This window comes from Mustela lutreola, chromosome 8 (assembly GCF_030435805.1).
Source record: "Mustela lutreola isolate mMusLut2 chromosome 8, mMusLut2.pri, whole genome shotgun sequence".
Lineage (NCBI taxonomy): Eukaryota > Metazoa > Chordata > Mammalia > Carnivora > Mustelidae > Mustela > Mustela lutreola.
In genome coordinates this window covers 55,915,563-55,936,388 of record NC_081297.1, presented here as the reverse complement: position 1 = coordinate 55,936,388, position 20,826 = coordinate 55,915,563, and the positions used below count along the sequence as shown (strand labels likewise).

At 41.2% G+C, this 20,826-nt stretch overlaps 1 long non-coding RNA gene across 3 annotated transcripts in view; it reads left to right on the top strand.

Annotated features, from left to right (window-relative positions):
• The window catches only part of LOC131838530 (uncharacterized), a 35,253-nt gene that overhangs the window by 7,022 nt on the left and 7,405 nt on the right, over positions 1-20,826 (top strand). For 2 of the 3 annotated variants that reach the window (XR_009356636.1, XR_009356637.1), the window contains exon 3: positions 9,724-9,869. This is a non-coding gene — a long non-coding RNA (uncharacterized LOC131838530). Of the gene's footprint in view, positions 1-9,723; positions 9,870-12,310; positions 12,397-20,826 lie in introns of all 3 variants that reach the window. The other variant, XR_009356638.1, reaches the window with a different exon arrangement.

Genomic DNA, 20,826 nt, shown 5'->3' with positions numbered 1-20,826 from the left:
GTGGCCAAAGTTTCTGCAATAATTTAAGGGCCTACTTACTCCATTTTTATGACCCTATTATTTTCTCCTTGTATTATAGTGATTGGTGATGTATTTAACTTCCTCTACTAGGTTGAAGATTCTTTGAAGATGAGAAGCAGGTCTCCATTTTTGAATGAAACTTATTCCTTCTCCCTCCCCAACAAAAGTTTCACAAGTTATTTTTTTAAAAAGATTTATTAATTTATTAGAGAGAGTGAGAGGGAGAGTGTATATGTGTGTGAGTCGGGGGTGGGACAGAGGGAGATAATTTTCAAGCAGACTCCCCTCTGAATGTGGAGCCCATCATGGGGCTCGACCTCATGACTCATAAGACCTGAGTGAAACCAAGAGTTGGTTGCTCACTTGACTGAGCCACCCAGGCACTCCAAAGTTTCACATAGTTACTAGTGAACCAGTCTACTAGTACAGAAGCATAGAAACAGGAGAAAAATCAATTTCCCAGTAGAACATGTCCAGTTGTTCAGAAAGTAGTGGTGTTTTCAGCATGATATGGTAAGACGTTGGTGACCTTGATACAGCAGACATATGTGTGGCATCTCATGTATAATTCCTTATTGACCCGGCTTCATTCTTTTCCAGTGTCTCCTCTCATTGGAGAGAGGGAGTGGGATGATTGGGGGAGTGAGATCATTGGGGGAGTGGGATGATTCTGCTTTTGTTTCTTGGCCAAGAATCACTTGATCCTGAAAGTCTGTGAGAAGACATGGTGAGGAGCAATGCCAACTGCACACACCACAATGGTCAAGAAAGGGAGAGAGAGGAAAGCTCATTCTTTAAAGGTCTTATAAATGAATGATAGAAACTTGTTTAGTCTGAAACCACTGAAAACAGAAGCACAGTAGATATTTTGGATGTTATGATTTCCTAAAATATAAAAAAATTCTTATTGAATTACAGAAATACCTATCATGTAGAAAAGAGCCTTTCTCTTCAGTGTTCCTGTTGAATGGAAGCTCTGACAACTGTACACTCTTCAGATTAGGGGAAAAATAACCAAAAATTATCATTAGCTAACATTTATTTAATATTTACCATTGGCCAAATAGTGTTCTAAGCCTTTAACACTTATATCTTCAGATAAACCCTAAGAATTAGGTACTATTATGATTCTTAATTCTGAGATAGGGAAAATTCAGTACAGAGAGGTTAAGTAGGTGGCTCAAGGTCACACAGTAAGGTAGTGAATTCAGAATTTAAATCTAGTTTTGCTCAGAAATTTTGCTTTTAATTCCTGTGCTAGACTACTCAGTATGCAGCAGAAATATTTTTGAGTCTTCTTCAGCTTTCAGCTGCCCTGAGAGCTGAAGAAGCTGGGTGCTACCTCCATCCCTAGTGCATGTTAAGGAGTAGGACTCAGGTCTCCTTCCAACTGATTAAACTAGTGGTAGGCTGGTCAGTGGTTTGCACAGCAGAATATCAGATTTTTTTTCCTCTAGAAAATGTAAGCCAAGAAACAGAATATGAAAAGAGGGTATGTGAAAGGCAAAAAATTACAGATTGACGATTTTTGAGCTGGACCTTTTTCTTTGGCCGAACCAAGAGTGAAAAATCAAAAAAGAAGCATGGGAAAGACAAGGGGAAAAATCACAAAATATTGCCCATGAGAAAAAGTAGCATGTATAACGTTCCACTTAGGTATAATTACACTTGCTTGTGCATAGGTATAAGGAGGGGCTGGTGCATAACAATATGGTCACCAAATGTTAGTGGTGGTCAGTACCGAGTAATGGCATTTCAGGTGATAGGTATTATTCCACATAGATTTATGTGTCTCTTGACTATTTAAAAATGAGCACATATAACTAGGAAAAAAAACTATTTTAATTTTAATCATTAGGATTTTATATAAATCTCTGTATTTTTAGCTACAGTTGAAATTTGAAAGGGCCAGCATTGCTGGGTTCACATTTTCACATGGCAACAACGGCTGGTGCTGGGTCCCTACCCCTTAAACATGGTGGATACTCTCTAACTTCCACAGCTGTTGTTCTTTACACTTGACCTTATTTGCTCCTTGATATTCAGTGCCTGTTGCCTGTTGGCATTTGAGGGGCTGTTCTTTAGAGAAAAGTCCCACAGACTTGGGGGTTAGCAGCCATGTTGGGTTATGGACAATCTACAGAAGCCATGTTAGAGGGAAGTCACGCAAGCTCAGGATCTGGAGCAGGGCCATCTAACAGAACTTTTTGCGATGAAATGTGGCTAGGGCAACCAAGAAACTGAATTTTAAATTTTATTAATTTTAATTAAAATAGCTACATGTGACTTGTGGCTATTGTATTGGACAGTATAGATTGAGAGAGAGAGAGAGAGTGAGAGAGAAGCAGAGATGAGAAAATTTTCTGGAAGTGGAGATATTCTATGAAAGAGTATCTATAGAGGATGTATTAATAAGTGGCCCAAAAGTCTTACATAGCCCACCTTCAGACCGTTTTTTTTTCAAAGATTTTGTTTATTTATTTGAGAGAGAGAGAGAGAGAGAGCAAACAGTAGAGAGAGGGAGAGAGCACAAGTAGGGTGAGGGGTAGGGGAAGTCTCTCTGCTGAGCAGGGATCCCGATGCAGGGTTCGATTCTGGCATTTGGGGATCATGTTCTGAGCCAAAGGCAGACGCTTTACTGACTGAGCCACCCAGGTGCCCCCAGACTCTATATTAAAACAGAAGTGAATGAGGAGATGGAGCAAGAGAGCAAAGGTAGATCTCATCTTCTCTCTCCACAAGAGATTTCCAATAGGAAAAATGGATTGCCTTTTACTTAGGTGGGGAATGCTATGGGAAATGTTTTACTTTTGGAAGGGAGGAATCAGGAGTTCAGTTCCGGAAGGTGGATAACAATTGGCCAGCCTAGTGGAGATGTTGAGGACACAGCTGTATAGCAATTTGGAGTTCAAGAGCGAGAGGTGACAGAAACTTGGGAGTTGTCAGTATATAGATGGCATCGAGACCATGGAAATGGATGAGCTCACTTAAGGAGTGAGTCCAGATAGAGTAGAGGATGAGGGCCGAGTCCTGGAACATTCCAATGTTTAAATGCATGGAGATGGGTGGATTCAAGTAAAGTGCTTAGAATAGTTTTGGCACATGCTGAGTGCTCAGGAACTGCTATTATCAGTCAAGAATGACTGATTTTTTTTTTTTTTTTAAGATTTTATTTATTTATTTGACAGACAGAGATCACAGGTAGGCAGAGAGGCAGGCAGAGAGAGAGAGAGGAGGAAGCAGGCTCCCTGCTGAGCAGAGAGCCGGATGCGGGGCTTGATCCCAGGACCCTGGGATCATGACCTGAGCCGAAGGCAGAGGCTTTAACCCACTGAGCCATCCAGGCGCCCCATGAATGACTGATTTTCTAATGGAGATGGAGCTCTTGAGCTCTTAACATTGACCCTCGTCATTTGTTATAGCTACAAAGGGGGGCCATTGTTCACCATAGGAAGACCAAGTGGCAAACTCTCTAATTCAGGTTCTTTATACATCCTTGTTCCCAAGGTTCATTACTGAAGGACTTGTCCTGTTCAAATGTTGCATCTGGGGTGAGAGGAGATAAGGATGGCATCCAAGGAGGAGCCCAGCTGGTGACCCAGACGCAGTCTAGGGAAGCAGAACCAGAGGGCAGCCATCAACCAGGTGTGGTGTGGAATCTATATTTTGGCATTGTAGCCAGAGCTGAGCATGGAAACCCTGTGGCCAAAATAAGAAGAGACTGATGGTTAAATTGAACGCCACTTTAGTAATTTATAATTCACGAGGACTTGCTGCATCTTAGTCACAGTGTGCATCTCTTGTCTGGATTTCCACAAGAGCTCCCAACTTGTTTCCCCACCACCACTCTCAATCCCTTCTAGTTCTTGCTCCATAGGATGACTGGAGTGATCTTTAAGGAATATCATTTAGATCATATTCCTCTCAAGCTTGAAATCCTTCTGTGTCTGGCTACTATCAGAATGAAGTCCAAATTCTAAGGAGTTTGGCCCTGCCTGGTCTGAGGGTCTGAGCCCTCTCTCGCTCTCCAGCTTTGTCTTTGGCACCACGCCCCTCCATCCCCCTTCACTTTATTCACACTGGTGTTTTCTTGGATGGAAATCCTCACATTCTTGCCTCCAGGTCCTTAGGCCTGTTGGTCCCTCTGTGGGTGGTGTTCCTACCCTTTGCCAGGTTACTGCATGTTTCAAATATCAATTAAACATCTCTTCTGCACAGAAGGTCTTCCTGACCTTCAGATCAAATTATGCCCTTCTAGTTATTGTTTCTTATCCTTTCTTTGTAACACTTAATAAAATGTATAATTATATATATATATTTTTAAAGATTTTATTTATTTATTTGTCAGAGAGAGAGAGAGAGAGAGAGACAGAGGGCACAAGCACGGGGAGTAGCAGGCAGAGGCAGAGGGAGGAGCAGACTCCCTGCTGAGGAAGGAGCCAGATGCGGAACTCGATCCCAGCACCCTGGGGTCATGACCTGAGCCGAAAGCAGACACTTAACCAACTGAGCCACTCAGCTGTCCCTATACATTTCTTTGTATGTTAATTTATTTAATGTCTGTTCTCTGGCTAGACTTCTCATCCACAGGGCAGTAGTTCACTTCCATATCTCCCAGTTCTTGGCAAGATGTTTGATACACAGAAGTTGCTCAATTACTGTTTATTGAATAAATGAATGCCAAGGGGACTGGAATGTTATCTCTATGGCTTAACAGTATTTCTGCTGAAAATTTACCTGGGAAGACAAATTATACTCTGGAGGTGGTTCTAGAATGGAATTGGAGCATGGGAGGTGGTTGGGTGATTTTGGCTTCTGATGTCTTTGAATCATGAGATCCTGATGAATCCATCTTGACTCTGAGGGAAGTGTCTGTATGGCTCTGGTCCTTTGCTTTCTCTGAGCATCAGGCTCATTCTTCCACTAACATTTTCTTTCACCATCCAACTGATTGTGCTGCAAATAGAATCGTAGGTTTCTGGTGTATTTTTGGTATAAATAATTTTTTAAACTTTTAATTTATTTGATTATTTATTTTTTATTTGAAGTCTTTATCTTAATTCCAGTTAGTTAACATGCAGGGTTACATTATTTTCAGATTTATAATACAGTAATTTTAACAGTTCCCTGCTTCTGAAATTATGACTGGAATTTGGGTGTACTCAAATTTCTCAGCCATTTGTTTCAGAATACTGGTTAAGGTGGGTTACCTTTTCTGACAATTTATTTTAGCTATTGAACTTTTATTTTATTGGTTGATTGATTGCAATTTCATGTTCAGACTTACCTTGAAGTTTGGGGGAATCTCTCGTTGCCACATATGCCAATGGCACAGTGGTAGAAGGCCTTAAAATACTTGCCAATTCTGGCTTCCTGATGTAAAATTCAGATTTTTTTTAAAATTTGAATTTGAATTTGAATTTTTTGAATCTATTCTCTTAATAGATCCAATTAAGGCAGAAGGTCTTAACTCATAAAAACAGACCATAACAAACTCAGGAAACAAAAAGCTCAATAGAAACCCAATAATGCTTTCCTCAATGTTTCTACCTTTCTGTTAATCATCTTTTCGGTCATATAAATAGTGCACAGCAAAAGAACTGACTCTAATTAACGCAGAAATTAGATAGTCATTCTGGCATATGTCAAAATATAGAGCTTACAGTGTGTATTTGCTTAAAGTCGTTCTCTTTCAGGAGGTCTTTGGAATACTATTCCATAGACACTATGGAAAAAGTCTGGAAGGATCCAAACAAGAAAATGATCTTTAAAAAAAATCTTTTTCCTTCAAATTTTAATTTAAATTCTAGTTAGTCAACATGCAGTGCAATATTGGTTTCGGGAGTGGAATTCAGGGACTCGTCACTTACCTACAACACCCAGTGCTCATCATAACAAGTGTCCTCTTTAATACCCATCCCCCATCTAGCCCATCGCCCACCCGCTTGCCTCCATCAAACCTCAGTTTGTTCTTTATTTTTAAGAGTCTCTTATGGTTTGTCCCCCCGGCCCCACTTTTTTTTAAAAAGGAAATATAAAATAAGGAAATCTTAAAACTATTGTTTCCCTAATTTTATTAATGTTTTTGTGGAGGACATGCTCCCCCACTAAGCCTTGCCAGACCAAGTCAGTAATGAACACTACACGGTTAAATCCTGCATCCTGCATTTGTCATGCTGAGTGAATTATGGGATGCAAAGTGACAATTGATGCAACCTTATGAAACATGCCAGAGCAATGTAGCATTTAAGCTAAGATATTTTAACGGCCCAATTTATTCAGACTGCTTGAGGATAAAAAGTGATTTCATAGGATTTGCTACCATTAATCACTGCAACCTTAGTATTTAGTAGATTGTCGGCAGGTGTTTTCAGGATTATACTAATAACAAAGGAAAACAACAGACGTGCTTTTAATAGTCAAATTATAATTAGAGACAATTAATGTAACATTTTAAATTAGAATAAAAAGGCAGGGTTAGCCTATTATAATATATTATAATTAATGTATTAAACGCAGACACAATAATCTTACTTCATTTTGTAGTTAACTCATTCTGCTTACAATAAGTAATTTGGTAACTGATTCAGACTGAACTTGGGGGAAATGAAAGGCATCATGGCTTACCTGCTGGTGTCTAGGAAGAAGAGAGAATAAGCAATATTTTAAGAGACCTCTGCAAAAGGTTCATTTTAAAAAATGCCAACACTCAACTTTATTATTATTCTCCTGGGGCACACACTTTGAAATGATATTTTCACACAAGGTAGAATCTGAAATTTGAATTCTGTCATAGCCACAAAATGCTGAAAGTCCAGGTCTCACAGGGAATAACATTTAAATATTAAATGTCTATGTCCGAGGTGGATATGGCAAGAATAAGAACGATCCCATTTCAAATGAAATCTCTGTCTTCTTTGTTTTTCCAAACTGGGCTAAATTAGCATTTTTGTTCAGTTTGACCTTAAAAAATACAAAGTAAATATGATAAGAAGCAAGTAGTTTGGAACTATAAGGTTCACATAGTCAAAATTATCCCCTGTTTCACTGAAGGCCTCCCTTTTCATGGAGACTTAGAGTTGTTATTTACAGTCTGTAGGGCCAAAATGACTGGTCCATCAGTCAAACTGTGTGTTTAGCGCAGTGGAAAAAACTGAAGAGATGATTAACTGAATTTTTTGCTTTGTAGCAAATTGTTCTGATGTCAGAGGAGTGGTCTTCTAGTCATTACCTTTTGGCCCCTTCCTTCATTTTTGGGACCTATATGTCCTATATGTCAGTCACATGTCAGTCACCAGTGCCCTGAGGAAGGCCAGCCTTAGGGGGCTACCCTTTCCTTAAATATTTCAATATAGCTAGAGTCCCCACATGTGTTAGAGTATTTGAGGAACAGACAACAAATAGCCCCTTTTCTTACTTAAGTTATAAATTTGTGGAGAAAAAATAGAAGTGATTGTATATCATGTGTATATTTGGGTGGTCACAGAAATGGGTCAAAATATGGTTCAGAAGAAGAGAATGCTCTGCAACAGGTCCAGTTTGCTGTAGAACGTGTTCCGTCATGTAACCCAGTAGATCTGATGCTACTTGAAGTGTCTGTGTAGATGTGTATGGAGACTTGGCAGGCCCCGGCAGGTGAATTATACTGCATACCTCCTTTAGAATTTTGGAGCAAAGCGCTGCCATACTTTGTAGATGGTTATTCTTCTTTTGAGAAACAGCTTTTGGCTTACTACTGGACCTTTGTTGAGACTCAACACTTGGCCATGGGCCACCAAGTGAACACGAGCTGCCTGTTATAAACCTGGTGTTGGCTGGCCCACCAAACCATAAAGTTGGCATTCAGAATAGCATGTGCAGATCATGACTGCTTAGAAAGTTGAATGAGCAGGTGGCTCAGATATCTATGGACCTTTTCTTTGCTGTCTTTTTTCCTCTTTCCTGAATCATACATACAGCTTTCTGGGGTGTTCCCTATGACTACGGTTGACAGAGGAAGAAAAAAATTCATGCCTCGTTTTTTTGGTCTGCATGATATGCTGGTTCATCCAGAAAGCAGATAGCTCACCACTCTGAGGCAACTCTGAATTATAGTAATGAAGGATATTGTACAGTAGTATTGCACAGTACTTCAAAGAATACATCTAGTTATTCATTTTTCCTGGAAGAAGAGATGACCCAAGATAAGGGTCTATATTAATTCATAAACTATGGCTAGTGGTTTGACTAGATGGCCAGTGACTGAAATATTCAGTGACTGAATATTTGGGTCTGTATGGTATGTGCTGGAAAACTTGCTTGTACAAGCACACCCTGAATGTCCATGCTAATCACTCTCTCGAGAATGTAGACATCCTGTCCTCCCTCTATATCCCCATCAGGCAGAACATGTTGCTTGGGATTCAAGGTTAGGGGCCCTGGAGGTGGCCAACCTAGAGCATCTCTTTTGTAGGAAAGAGAGTCTGGATGGCAAGCCTTGATCTCCTTGGAATGCTAGCTGTGCAAGGAGAGAGAGGCTACAGATAGCTGCTAGGCTAAGTGGTTACATGTAATCTGCTGCACGTAGATCCCAGCAGCAGATGCTTTGTCTACTTGGTTGCTCCTGGACACCCTGTATATAATTTCCCCCAGGAAACCTATGTCTCCATTATGGTCTCTGGGTTATTTTTTCGACCTCATTCAACAATCACCCACACTTGGTTTAGTGTCGGCTGGGGGCCCAGCTACACATGATCTACCCAAGGAGAAGCACAGCTGGAAAACTGGTGACAAGTAGGTGTAGGGATAGATTTTTCTGAAGGGATATAGTGCATGAAGATGTTTGTCTCATGTGACTGTTCATCAAAAAGCAATCCTAGTAGAGGAGGATCTTAATCATTAGATGAACAAGATGCCCTACTCTGTGGATGTCATTCAGGGTCTTTCCCCAGTCATCCCCTCCTTGCCCAGTGGGCTTGTGACAAAGTGGCCATAGTGTCAGGGATGGAGGTTATAGATGGACTCATCAACATGGTTTTCTACTTACGAAGACTGATTTGCCGGCCTGCCAACAACAGAGGCCAACCTCGAACCCCAGATATGGCTTCATTCCCCAAAGGACGAGACAGCCACCTGGTGGCAAGTTGATTGCATTGGACCACATCCATCTTGGAAGAAGGAGGGCTTCGTTCTCACTGGAAGAGACACCCTAGCTATGGATTTGTTTTCCTTGCCCTCAGCGCTTTTGCCAAAACCACCATCTGTGGACTTACATAATGTGATTTGCAGCAAGGTATCCTCACAGCATTGCTCCTGACCAAGGAACTCATGTAACAGCTGCTGAAGTGTAGCAATGGACTCGTGCTGATGGAATTCATTGATCTTACCATGTTCCCCATCACCCTGAAATCTCTGGCTTGACAGAATGTTGGAAAAACCTTTCGAAGATTTAGTGTTCATGGCATCTGGATAGCAACACCTTGTAGAGTTATGGTAAAGCCTTCCAGGATGTGGTATATGCTCTAAGTTGATGACTAATGTATGGTGCTATCTCTTGTATCACGAGGATCCATAGGTCCAGGAAAACCGTGTGAAAATGGGAGTGATTCTTTTTACCATAGCCCATAGTGAGCCATTGTTTATTGAAGTTCGGCATGGGGTATGTGTCACTCTCAGAGTTCAGGTGCATTTTTACTAATTTACTGGTTCATCTTGTTCCCTCAGAGCAGTAGTCAAGCCCACAGCAACTCTGCTCCTGCTGGATCAGCCCCTTCAGCTTCTCCATGTCCTAGGCCAGATGGGTGCACAGCTCCGTGGTGAAGAGTGCCAACTCCTTCTGCAGGTCATCTGTGTCATCGAGGTTGGAGGTGGTAAGAGAGAGATGAAGGCCTCATTTTGCCATTGTGGGTTCAGTTTTTTCCTTGCTTTCCCCCTTTCACGTCCAGTTTTTCTTCCCAACTGCTGGTCCTTGAGGCTCTACAGAGACTTCCAGCCCACAGCCGACATGGAGGCAATAGTCTTCCATAGAATGCCTCAACAACTCCCACAACTGTCCGAGGTGTAAGCCTTATAGTCAATCCCATATAGTGGTTCTGTTTGTCTGGCAAAGCCTAAGTGACAGCATCCCCTGGACATCTCTGAGCATTCCCAGGGGAACACATCCTTTTAGTTGTTTATTGGTCTAATTTCCTGCTTCTGAGGATTTTCAGATTCACATCCTCTTGACTCCCCTATCTATTCCCTTGTCTATGCCCTGAGTCAACCAAAATATATATCACCATGCCTTCTCCTCATTTACCTCAGATACCACTCATGGAAGTAGGAAACTTCATAAAGATTTTATGGTAAAAAATGGGAGCTGGGAGTTGCCCTGAAGCAGATCACTCAAAATAAAATATTAGTTTCCCCTGTTTTGAAAAGTTCGCCTCCCTGGCCTTCTGCCAACTGACATTTTTTTCTTTCTTCTTTCACTTCTGTCTTCCTAATCTGCCATCCCCTCCTCGCTCCTGGCAACACAAAGCTCCTTCCATACAAAAATGTGGAACTATTCAGCTCTCTCATTGTCATGTCCTTGATCACACTATTGTGTGAGTTGCCTTTCATAACCAAAGAGACAATCAGAGAAAAGCCATTTTCCTCCCTGAGAGGAAGCTTGCTGCCAGTGAAAAAATAGGGCCCCCTGTCCCCCCTCCCCCATATCTTGAACTATCTGACATTAGATCTCACTGGAGAGGGACACCATATTCTCTGTCATCTTATCTTGGATTTACTCTAAATCAATTTTATGAAACCAAAATCTTAAAAGAAAGATAGGCAAATGATTGTATTAGGTGATGTAGGTCCTGCTAAGAAACAGCTTTGAGAGAGCTTTGAATTACAGGCAGTTTTGAACAGCTGTGGGTTGCAACATTTTCCCTGCTGAGTTGTTCAGGGTGCCATTGTGTATAAATTTCAAGCTATACTCTTACGATCTTTCATTTAGGAAGTTGATATTTCACTTCTTTAAGAGTAAACAGAAAATCTCAGGCTGCGTCTTATGTGAAATTGTCAGCAAATTGTAGTATTGTCATTCTCCCCTTTGGAAACATATATGTTTGTCAATTAAGAAAAAATTTTAAGGAAGCAAGAGAATAGTAGCAAGGTTGGAATTTAAGTTCGAGAAAGGGGAGAAAACATAGGGAGTTGAGGAAGGCAGAGAGTTATTTTTTAATTTATCAAGAGATGATAATAAGAAATCTATTTTAGCAAAAGAATGACTTGTTTTAGCTATGCTGAGTTTATCATTATATCAAGAATCTTTATATGGTCCATAGATTTCCTGGGTATTTGAAAAAAGACTCTCCAGATTGAAAGACTGATAATATTTCATTGCCTCTTTGCTATTTTTGTGTTATTGGTCTAGAGCCTCATAATAATTTTTAATTTAACAAACTTAAAAGAGAAGTGAAAGAAAACTGACTTTGAAAATATTTATTTATTTATTTTAGAGAGAGAAAGTGAGAGCAAGAGCTATGAGTGGGAGGGGCAGAGGGAGAGAGAGAGAGAGAGAGAGAGAGAGAGAATCTCAAGCGGACTTCTGCTGAGCCGGGAGCCTGGCACAGGGCTTGATCTGATAACCCTGAGATCATGACCTGAACCAAAATCAAGAATCAGATGTTTAATAAACTGGGCCATCCAGGCACCCCAAAATTGACTTCTTTTTGATTGGACGTATCTAATCATAATTTTTACACTGTCAATGTGCGGATGTCCTGTCTACATCTTTCTTCTGTTACATGGAAAAGTAGGAAGAAGAGTTTAAGGGAGAGAAATCTGTGGACAACACCTTTCACAGTTGCCATGCAGGGGGACAGATGGGAGAAGCAGAGCTTGAAGGTTCAGTACCCACAACACTTTGGACATCAAGTGGACTTGATGTCTCCCATTGATAAGTCAGGAGTCCCAGAATTCAACTGCTACCAGATTCTAACTTAGGAATTTGCTCATTAGAAGTTACCCTACAGCAGTGGTTTCTTAATCTTTTTTGGTTTCTGGGGGTTTTTGAGATTCTAATAAGGTTATAGACCCTTTCAAAAGATGTATGCACATAAGTATATATGCAGAAAATTACAAACAATATCAGAAGATTTGTAGGCCTTATGAACAGTTAAAAATCCTATTCTAAATCATTATCTTTCAGAGAATTGCAAGGGTCTTTCTATTTTTGGACACAGAGGTATCTTTTCAGGTTTGGTTCCAAATATCATTCAGTTTTCCTGGGACTCAGGTAAAGAAAATATAGATTCATACACATCACAGTTGTTTAACACAGGCTGAATTGGTTCTAAAAGGAGGGAAGCCAAAGAGAAGCCACATCTGTCTCTTACTACTGGATCCCAGGCGCATAATGGGCACTCAGTAAGTAACAGTTGAAAACTTTTGCTTTAGACTCTGATGCTGTAGTAAAGTGAGGTAAGAGATCAAAGTGGGCAACGGTGTGCTTTTGGGGCTCCAGTGATGGCTAGGGTATGTAACTGTGTCTCTAGTTTCTCAAAGACACTGGACTATCCAAAAAACACGGGACTCTTTGCCTTCCTCTAGTCTTGTTGGTCATGGGACAAAACCTGGGATTGCATGGAAATTTGAGCTGTGGGTAAGGCTACTGGAGGACCAAAAAGACTGAAGGAGAGGTAGATACAGTGATGGTCCAAGTGTTGAGGAAAAAGGGCTAGTCCTTGGACAAGGGAAGCTTGGATGCTTCCTGATGGAGCAAAGTATCCCCAAAGTGGATCTCATCCAGGTGGAGCCATATGTGTCTCTAGGACTAAACTGGAAGAAAGGGATTATCTAGTTTTTAACCCTTTATGCTATTTCATTAAAATAGGACCAGGTTAATGCTGGGGTTTCTGAGGGAGCCATTAATTTACAACCCATTTTCAGTGTTAAACTCTGAACCGAGAAATATATACAGGAGTCAGAAATTAACAAACAACTTAAAAATTAAATGAACAAACAACTTAAGCCTTAAAACTCAGTTAGTGAAGACGGCTTAAACCATACACCAAAACGGACTACTAAAAACTTGTCCCCCTTCCCCTCCCCACAACCCCACTCCTTCAACTCTAGGATGTGGGACCCACTTGGGGAGCATCCGAGCATCAGAACAGACAATCTGGCATAGAATCCTAGCTTTGCCACTTACTAGCTTATTTGCTATGTGATCCTGGGCAAGTTATCTATATATAAAATGGGGATAACTGCATCTAACACACCCAGTTATCACAAGATCAAAATGCTTAGGACAGAGCCTGGCACAAAATAAGCTGTGATTATGATGATAACGGTTATGATTGGATGGACAAAGCAGTGAAATGGACACATTAACCCTGCCTAATGGGGTAATTTGAGCCAGGGCATATTAGACTCTGGCTGCATATCATTGGTTAGATTACTCTTCAGTGGAGGGGTCTGTGGGCATGGGAAATTCCGACTCTTTGTGCAGAGACAGTTTACTCAGTGGTGAGCAGCGGCAGGACACTTTCTCTAGGCCACTTGTCCACTGACACAGGAGGCTACAAACATTGAAATCCGATAGAAGTGATTTGACAGCTTGTAGAATCCCTTGGTATAGGAAGATGGTCCACATGAGGGGCTGTGTCTGGACAGAGGACAGGTGGGAGCACGAGTAGCACTGCGGAGACGGGCACGAGCAGGGGAGGGTGCCTGCTGGTAGCACAGAGGTAATGGAAGTTTCTGTAGAAAACCAGTAAGTCAGGCAGAGCGTTCTGGACCTGAGTGACAGGAATGTAGACCCTTGGTACTCGCACATGTGTGCCTCAGAATCTTTGCACATCCCCCAATTTACAAGGGCCATGATAGCATATGATCCTTCCCCTAAAGATTTCTAGTCCATGTCCTAAAATCATCTTCTTGGATCTCTCCTGTGCCATTCCTGACTCTAAGGATTAACTGTCTTTTGGAAAAGAATCCCATTTTTAAAGAACACTGTTTTTCAGATATGAACAAATGGCATTGAGAGTGGATCCTGGGATGTCGGCTGGGTTCCTTCACCAGGGAAATAATTCAGTCCTGACAGTAGCCTTAGAGTATGTACCATTCAGAAATGAGTCTAGGCAATATTACAAACCACTGCAGGTCATGGGCCTTTGGGGACACTTAAGAATAGTTCAAATTGAGAACACTAAACTAGCTTTTTTTTTTTTGAGCTCATTCAGAGCTGTGAACCCCAGCCCGGGGTTGGGGGGGGGTGTCTACAGGTCAAACATGACATTCTCAACCCACGCTCTATGTAGCTTCCCTCCAAACCTGGTGCCCTTCCTGTGACTTTTACCTTGGATGCCTGAACTAAAACCAGAACTGCCATCCTGTACTTCTCCTTTCCAGGTTGTCTTTGTGAACTCTTCGTCATCCTCCACTGTTGCCTGGTGCTTCTGCTTTCTTTTAAAGCAAAACCTCTCTGAAGAGCTGTGTCTTCCCCACCTCTATGTTCTCTCCTCCTGTTCTCTCTTGAGCAGACTCCAGTCAGGCTGTCGTACCCATCCCCCTGGTGGAGGTCACCAAATCTTGCCCCTTTCAGCACTGACACACCTCACACCCCCTCTTTCTGAGAAGCTTTCTTGCTTGGGCTCCTCAACATGTCATTCTTCTAGTTCTCTCCTCCCTTCTTAGGCTCCTTTTCTCACTCTTCTGCTCTCCTTCTTGAATCTCAAAAGTTTGGATGATGCCGGCTTCCGCTCTTGGTCCTCTTCCGTCTACCTTTTGCTCTCATTATGACTGATGATCAATCCAGTTATAATGTTTAAAATACCATCTATGTCCTAAATATATATATGCAAATATATATATTTTATACATATTTATAAATATATAAATATATTATATATATAAAATATATAAAATACCATCTACATCCTGATGACTCTAAAATTTTTCTCTCTCATTCTGGTCTCTTCTCTACATTTCAGATTTGTTTTTCCAGCTGCCCACTTCACCATTTTACTTGGATATGGAGTTGTCATCTTAAACTTAAGATGGCCAAAGGAAAATTCAGTTTGTCTCCAGACATGCTCCTTGTCCAGTGTTTTCTGTCTCAGTAAATGACACCACCAATTCCTGCTCAGGAAAAGTATTTGGCATTTGTCATTGTGTTCCTTCATACCCTCACATCCCATTCATCAGCAGATCCTGTTTGTGCTGCATTTAAAATACACCCTGGAGGCTCCTGGGTGGCTCAGTTGGTTAAACGTCCGCCTTTGGCTCAGGTCATAATCTCGGGATCCTGAGAGCCCCGTGTGGGACTCTCTGCTCAACGGGGAGTCGGCTTCTCCCTCTCTCTCTGCTCCTCCATCTTGCTCATGCTCTCTCTCTCTCTCTCTCTAACATAAATCAATAACCTCTTTAAAAAAATACATTGTGAATGTGAGCACCTCTCACATTCATGTCTTCTGCTTCATCCTGGTCCAAGCCAACATCCCCTCCCTCCTAGACCATTTCTGGTATAGCCTGTAACTGACCTCCACTTTTCTTCCTATGGCTTATTCTACACACTGTAGCCAAGTTGAGCCCTTAAAATCATAACTATGATCTTGTCATTCCCACATTTTGCTTATTGTCTACCTCTTGCACTAAATATATCCCAGCAACTAGAATGGCACCCAGCACATAGTAGGGTTTTAATTAATATTTGTCAATTTGTATAAGAAGGAAGAGCAAAGTCAGGCAGTTGTCTTTATGTTCAGAGCCTCAAATACCCTGTAATGGGATTCTCTCCAATAAAAAAGGAGATTATTTTCTTTCTCAGTTGCATGAGGAGGGAGGTGCCCCACCTGTCCTGCCTGCCAAAGAGAATTCTGCATTTGTCTGCTTTGTTTCTTCTCTTTTTAGGAAGAAGAATCCTTGTCCCCAAGAGAAGGAAGGAGATTTAGGCAGTAAGGGAAAGAGGGAGCTGGAGGTGGAAGATAGGAGAAAAAGTGCAGGATGGGTGTGTTAGGAGAGAGCGTGGAGAGAAGGACACTCAAGAAAACACACAATTGGGAATTTGCATTTCAGATGATTTCTTTGAATAGGTCTCCCCAAAGCGAAATTCCCATGTCAATGAGCCCCTGTCCCAGAAGCATAAGACGGTGCCCATGCGTTGTTGGTATCGTTGACATGTTACAGTTGAAGAAACAATATTTTGGAGAAGGTAAGTTGTCACACAATTGGCAAATACTTTTTCTGTCCAACTCTAAAGGAGGTGTTTTCTCTCACACGGTACCAGGACTCAGTGTTCAGAACAATTGAAAATGTGACAAGATCAGCCAGAGCTAGGTGTCCTAGGGATAGAGCTGGGGACTAGGAGAGTGGGCTGGATTCAGGCCTCAGGGACACGAGGAGGGCTGCAAATATCCTTCCCTCACAGGCTTGGGAACATCCAGACGCTTTTCTGACTGCATTTCCCCAGGCTGTTTTCAGCTGACTTTCACGCTCTCAAATTTAACCTTGTCAGGCTTGATGATCAACAAGGTTGCAATGAGTATTCATAGAAATTGGTACAGAAGTTAATGTCCAGATCTGCATGAGATGCAGGCAGAAATGAAGACAGTGACACTTACCAACCTTGACAGAAGGGACAAAAGCCTAAACTCTACAAGGAAGTGTTGCAGTCCTTACCAGCGTGCTGCTGCTTATTTGTGGACCACACATGCACTTGAAAAACCACAGGATCTCAGCACTGTGGAAATGACAATGACAACTTAAGGAGAGCAGTTGTTACTGTGGGAAGATGCTTAGAAACATGTCCTGCTCCAGCATCCTTAGGAAACCCCCCTGTCCTTGGTTTTAGGTCTTTTCTTATTCTTAGATATTTTCTTTCTTCTCTTAGGTATTAGCTATTTTCTGTGTAAGTTTACAAGATGTATCTCAAATTCTTCCTGGATGTTTAAGGCCGATTGTTCATAAGTGGACGAATGAAAAGAGGTGAAGGAAGGCAAATTTTACAAGTACTTTTTTCTTTTTCTGTACTTTCTGAAAAATAATAATATGGGACACACTCATAGAACCTAGAAGATGATTTCTATTTAAGGAACAGGGGAGAATAGATTAAAAAAAAAAAAGTCCTTAATGAATATTCAGTATTTCCTCACTAGAAAGTTTCCAGTTCTCTGGTATTAGTTGGTTTGGAGGCTTGGTTTTGTAGGTCATACATGGAGTTTTGGGTTTCACTGCTATGGGCCTGTGTGTTGCCTGGATCCGATCCAGGACCACAAGAGTCCTTTTTAGGGCTTCCCCAGGTCCATCTGTAATCAGAATTGGGCTTCCACAAGAAAGACAGCTTCTTGTGCTTTTATCTTATCTTTTGCCTGGAAATGGTTAGAAGACTATTTCCAAAATTATAGGAAATACATCGGAAAAGAGATAAGTATGGGAAAAACACTCTTCTCTTAGATTGTTAGTATGGCCAATAAGAATACCTATTATTCTCTATAAAAGACCCGGGGCTTTGACCTTCAGGTGTGAAAACAATAGCCCAGTCTAGTTGAAATTTAATGGGAAAAATGCAGAGCAAGTATCAGGTAGGAAATGCATTTGGCCATGAGCAATTGAAAGATCTGACCAGAGCACCTTTGCCAAATAGGTTTTATTATATTATATTATATTATATTATATTATATTATATTATATTATATTATATTTATTTTATTTTATTTATTTTTCTTGTAATAAGAAGCCTACAGGTGAGCAGTCCCTGGCTGAGAAGCATCCCACACTGTATCAGAGTCCCAGCTCCTTTTATACTTCCATTTGGCCAGCCTTAGCCTGGGAATTTTTCTTCAGGCTCAGTGCCTAATGACTGTGAGCTGACTTTTCCATCTCTGGCTGCATACACATTGCATACTGGAAGAAGGAGGGCCCAACCTGTTTGGCTCTGAGTCTATCTTTTTGTTTGGAAAGGGATGTTCTCTTCAAAGCATTCTACATAAATTCACCAGAACTAAATCTCAGGGCCACCTTGGCTATAGCGGGGCCTTGGAAGGAGAATATTTTCAGCTAGGCCCTCTTTCATACTGAACAAACTAGGGTTATGTTAGAAAGAAAAAAAAAAAAAACAAGGGGATGGATGTTTGGTGAAAAAAAATATATATAGTGTTGTTGTTTTGTCCTGTTTTTTGGTCGGAGAGGTTGGGAGTTCGAGTATGAGTAAATGGTATAATGATTGAAAATCACTTAAGCCAGATACTCAGTGGGGATAAGCTGCAGAGGAGGGAAGTAGGACATTGTACGTGGGTGTTCTAATGAATGGGGAACTAATTGGGTCAGCCTGAGCAGGGGAACTTGCCCTGAAGAGCGCGTATAGCCAGTGGCTGGAATGGTGGTGGAAGGTTATAGAAGCAAGGAGGGTCCCCATCAGGAAATGGCCAGGGAAGATCAGGGCAGAGAGATGATGCGAGAGTTTATGGGAACACATTTTTAAGGCCAAGTCAAAAAGTCAATGTGGCTCTGGAGGCCACAATCTATCTTCCTAAGAGAGAGTATCTTGCCTGTCTTAAAGTGGCCACCAATATAACTCAGATTATCTCAGGAACCTGGTCTGTTTCTCAGCTGGTTGCCATTTTTTCTTTTTGGTGGTCACGTAGATTATTGCAGGAGCAATACGGCCATGGTGCTGGATTTTGAGCAAGATGACCACAATCATACAATCCCCATCTCCTAGGAAGATTGTGCTACATCTGCTTTGCTTGCAAAATTTGCATCTTGCTGGGGTGTGTGTGTGTGTGTGTGTTTGTCCAACTTCTAATCACTTTCACTTCTTCCCGCATCTCCTGCAAAGAACACTAGGTCTTTGCAGTATTGCTGGCTAGTCACCAGGTGGTATACCTGTGGCCACCGAATGGCGAGGCTGCCTGGGGTCTTGGGCTGTGACTCCATTCTCCTTAGGCCCCTCTTCAGGCCATTGGAGTTACAATGAATTACCCTAGAGCCATTGCCATAGGAGTAGCTCACCCTGGAGTGGGAGCTGAGGCCACAGGGATCCAGTCCACCGATAGGCTGACTGGGGTCTGTCCTACAGCAATGTATGGGAGCATCAGGCACTGTTCAAAGATGACCAGCAGCTCTGACTTCAAAGGCGAAGCCAGGAAGGAGAACTGAGGCACAGAGTCAGAGTTGAGGAGGAGAGTCCTGTTGTACCATATGCTAATCCTTAGGAATAAGTAGAGAAGAAGATCCAGTTTGTAGATGCCAAAGTCTAGGAAGGCCAGAGCCATGGGAGGCTGAAGAAAGGGATGTGTGCCAAGTCCCATAGTCCTGGGACAGAGTCAGGTGCCAGAGATATCAGTTTAGATGGTGGAGGTAGTAGGTGGTGGGTTAGGAGGGAAAGTGTTGAAATGCAAAGAGCTGGTTTTCCTAATATAGAGGCTTGTCTGTCTTACAATGTTGGTCTAATCCTGGCCACAGGGTTAAGTGCGGTGCCTGCCCTTGGTCACAGGCACATGATCAGAGGGGCTGTGCCCTTGGAATCTCTAAGGGAATTGTTGGAAGTTCTGTCATTAGAAAGTACTTTCTAATCTATTCAGTGTAGGGAGTTGTCCAATTTCTATAAGCGTCCCCTTCTCCGTGTTTAAAATGGAGACATTTCCGACTTTGTGGCTCCTAGAATAGATGTTATGAGTCTAAATGAGATTATGTAGTTCTTGGAATTCCACTGAGGAAATTGCTATGTAAATTCCATGTATTGTTATTCATGACGTGTGTGGTTGAGCTGAAAACTCTAGCTACTACCCAACCATGCAAACCTTACAATTAGGCTTCCTATACCTTGCACGGTAATTCTCGTTCTTATAGTAGAAACCACAAACCAATTTTGCCTTACAGAAATGTGCTTTCATCCACAATTTCTAATACACATTTTAAAGACTGGCTGAGTTTTACTGTGAAGGTACATCTGAAAAAATTGATACCATCAAGGAAATGACTGTCAGACGTACAGGGCCATGCATGTTTTATATGCTTACCAGGAGTTGATTATGAAGATCATCAATCCAAACCATCTAATGATTTTCAGTTTCACATTACTAGTTCAATTAAGAAATAATTTCCAATAATACGATTGCAAATTATTACATTCCTGAACTTACATACATCCATGTTGTGGGCGTTATCTGATTTTTTTGGAGTAGTCTTTAATTCTTTAACAGTGGCAATGTTTTCTTTGGAAATGCATTCTGGGTAATTTATGTTGTTTTGACAGTTGTTTCTTTGATATAATTTGCAATTCTGCACCCAGGGTTGTAATATACTTCAGTTTAGATAAACGGCATGGAAATACAGAGGTTATCTATGTAAAATGATTCATATTTCAAAATATGGACTTCTGTAAGTTGAAAAAAAGTGTTGCTATTAATCAAACTTTTTATGTTACTTTTTTCCTTGACTGAGATTTGTTGCATTTACTATTGTAACATATTTCCAAAACACATTAGTTAAATGGAGCTGAAAATCATGCATGCATATTTTATGGAAAAAATGTGCAGATATATTTTCAATTTTAAGCTATAAACTATGGCTTTTCTTGGATGATTAAAATATTCTGGCCCATTTAAAATGAGCTACATAATAAAAGGGATGTGCAATAATAACTTCACAATGCTTAATAATACAAAGTACCTTATCTGAGAAATGCCTTTTAAAGGTTTTATGCATAATTCAAGCACTTCTGCTCTGTATAGAAAATAAGTGAGTGATATGCAAGCAAATTCAGAAATTGAAAAATATTTAAAAAATAATTAAAAAGCCAGACTTGGAGATTTCTACCCTGGTTTGCTCAAATTAAGAACCATCTTTAAAGGC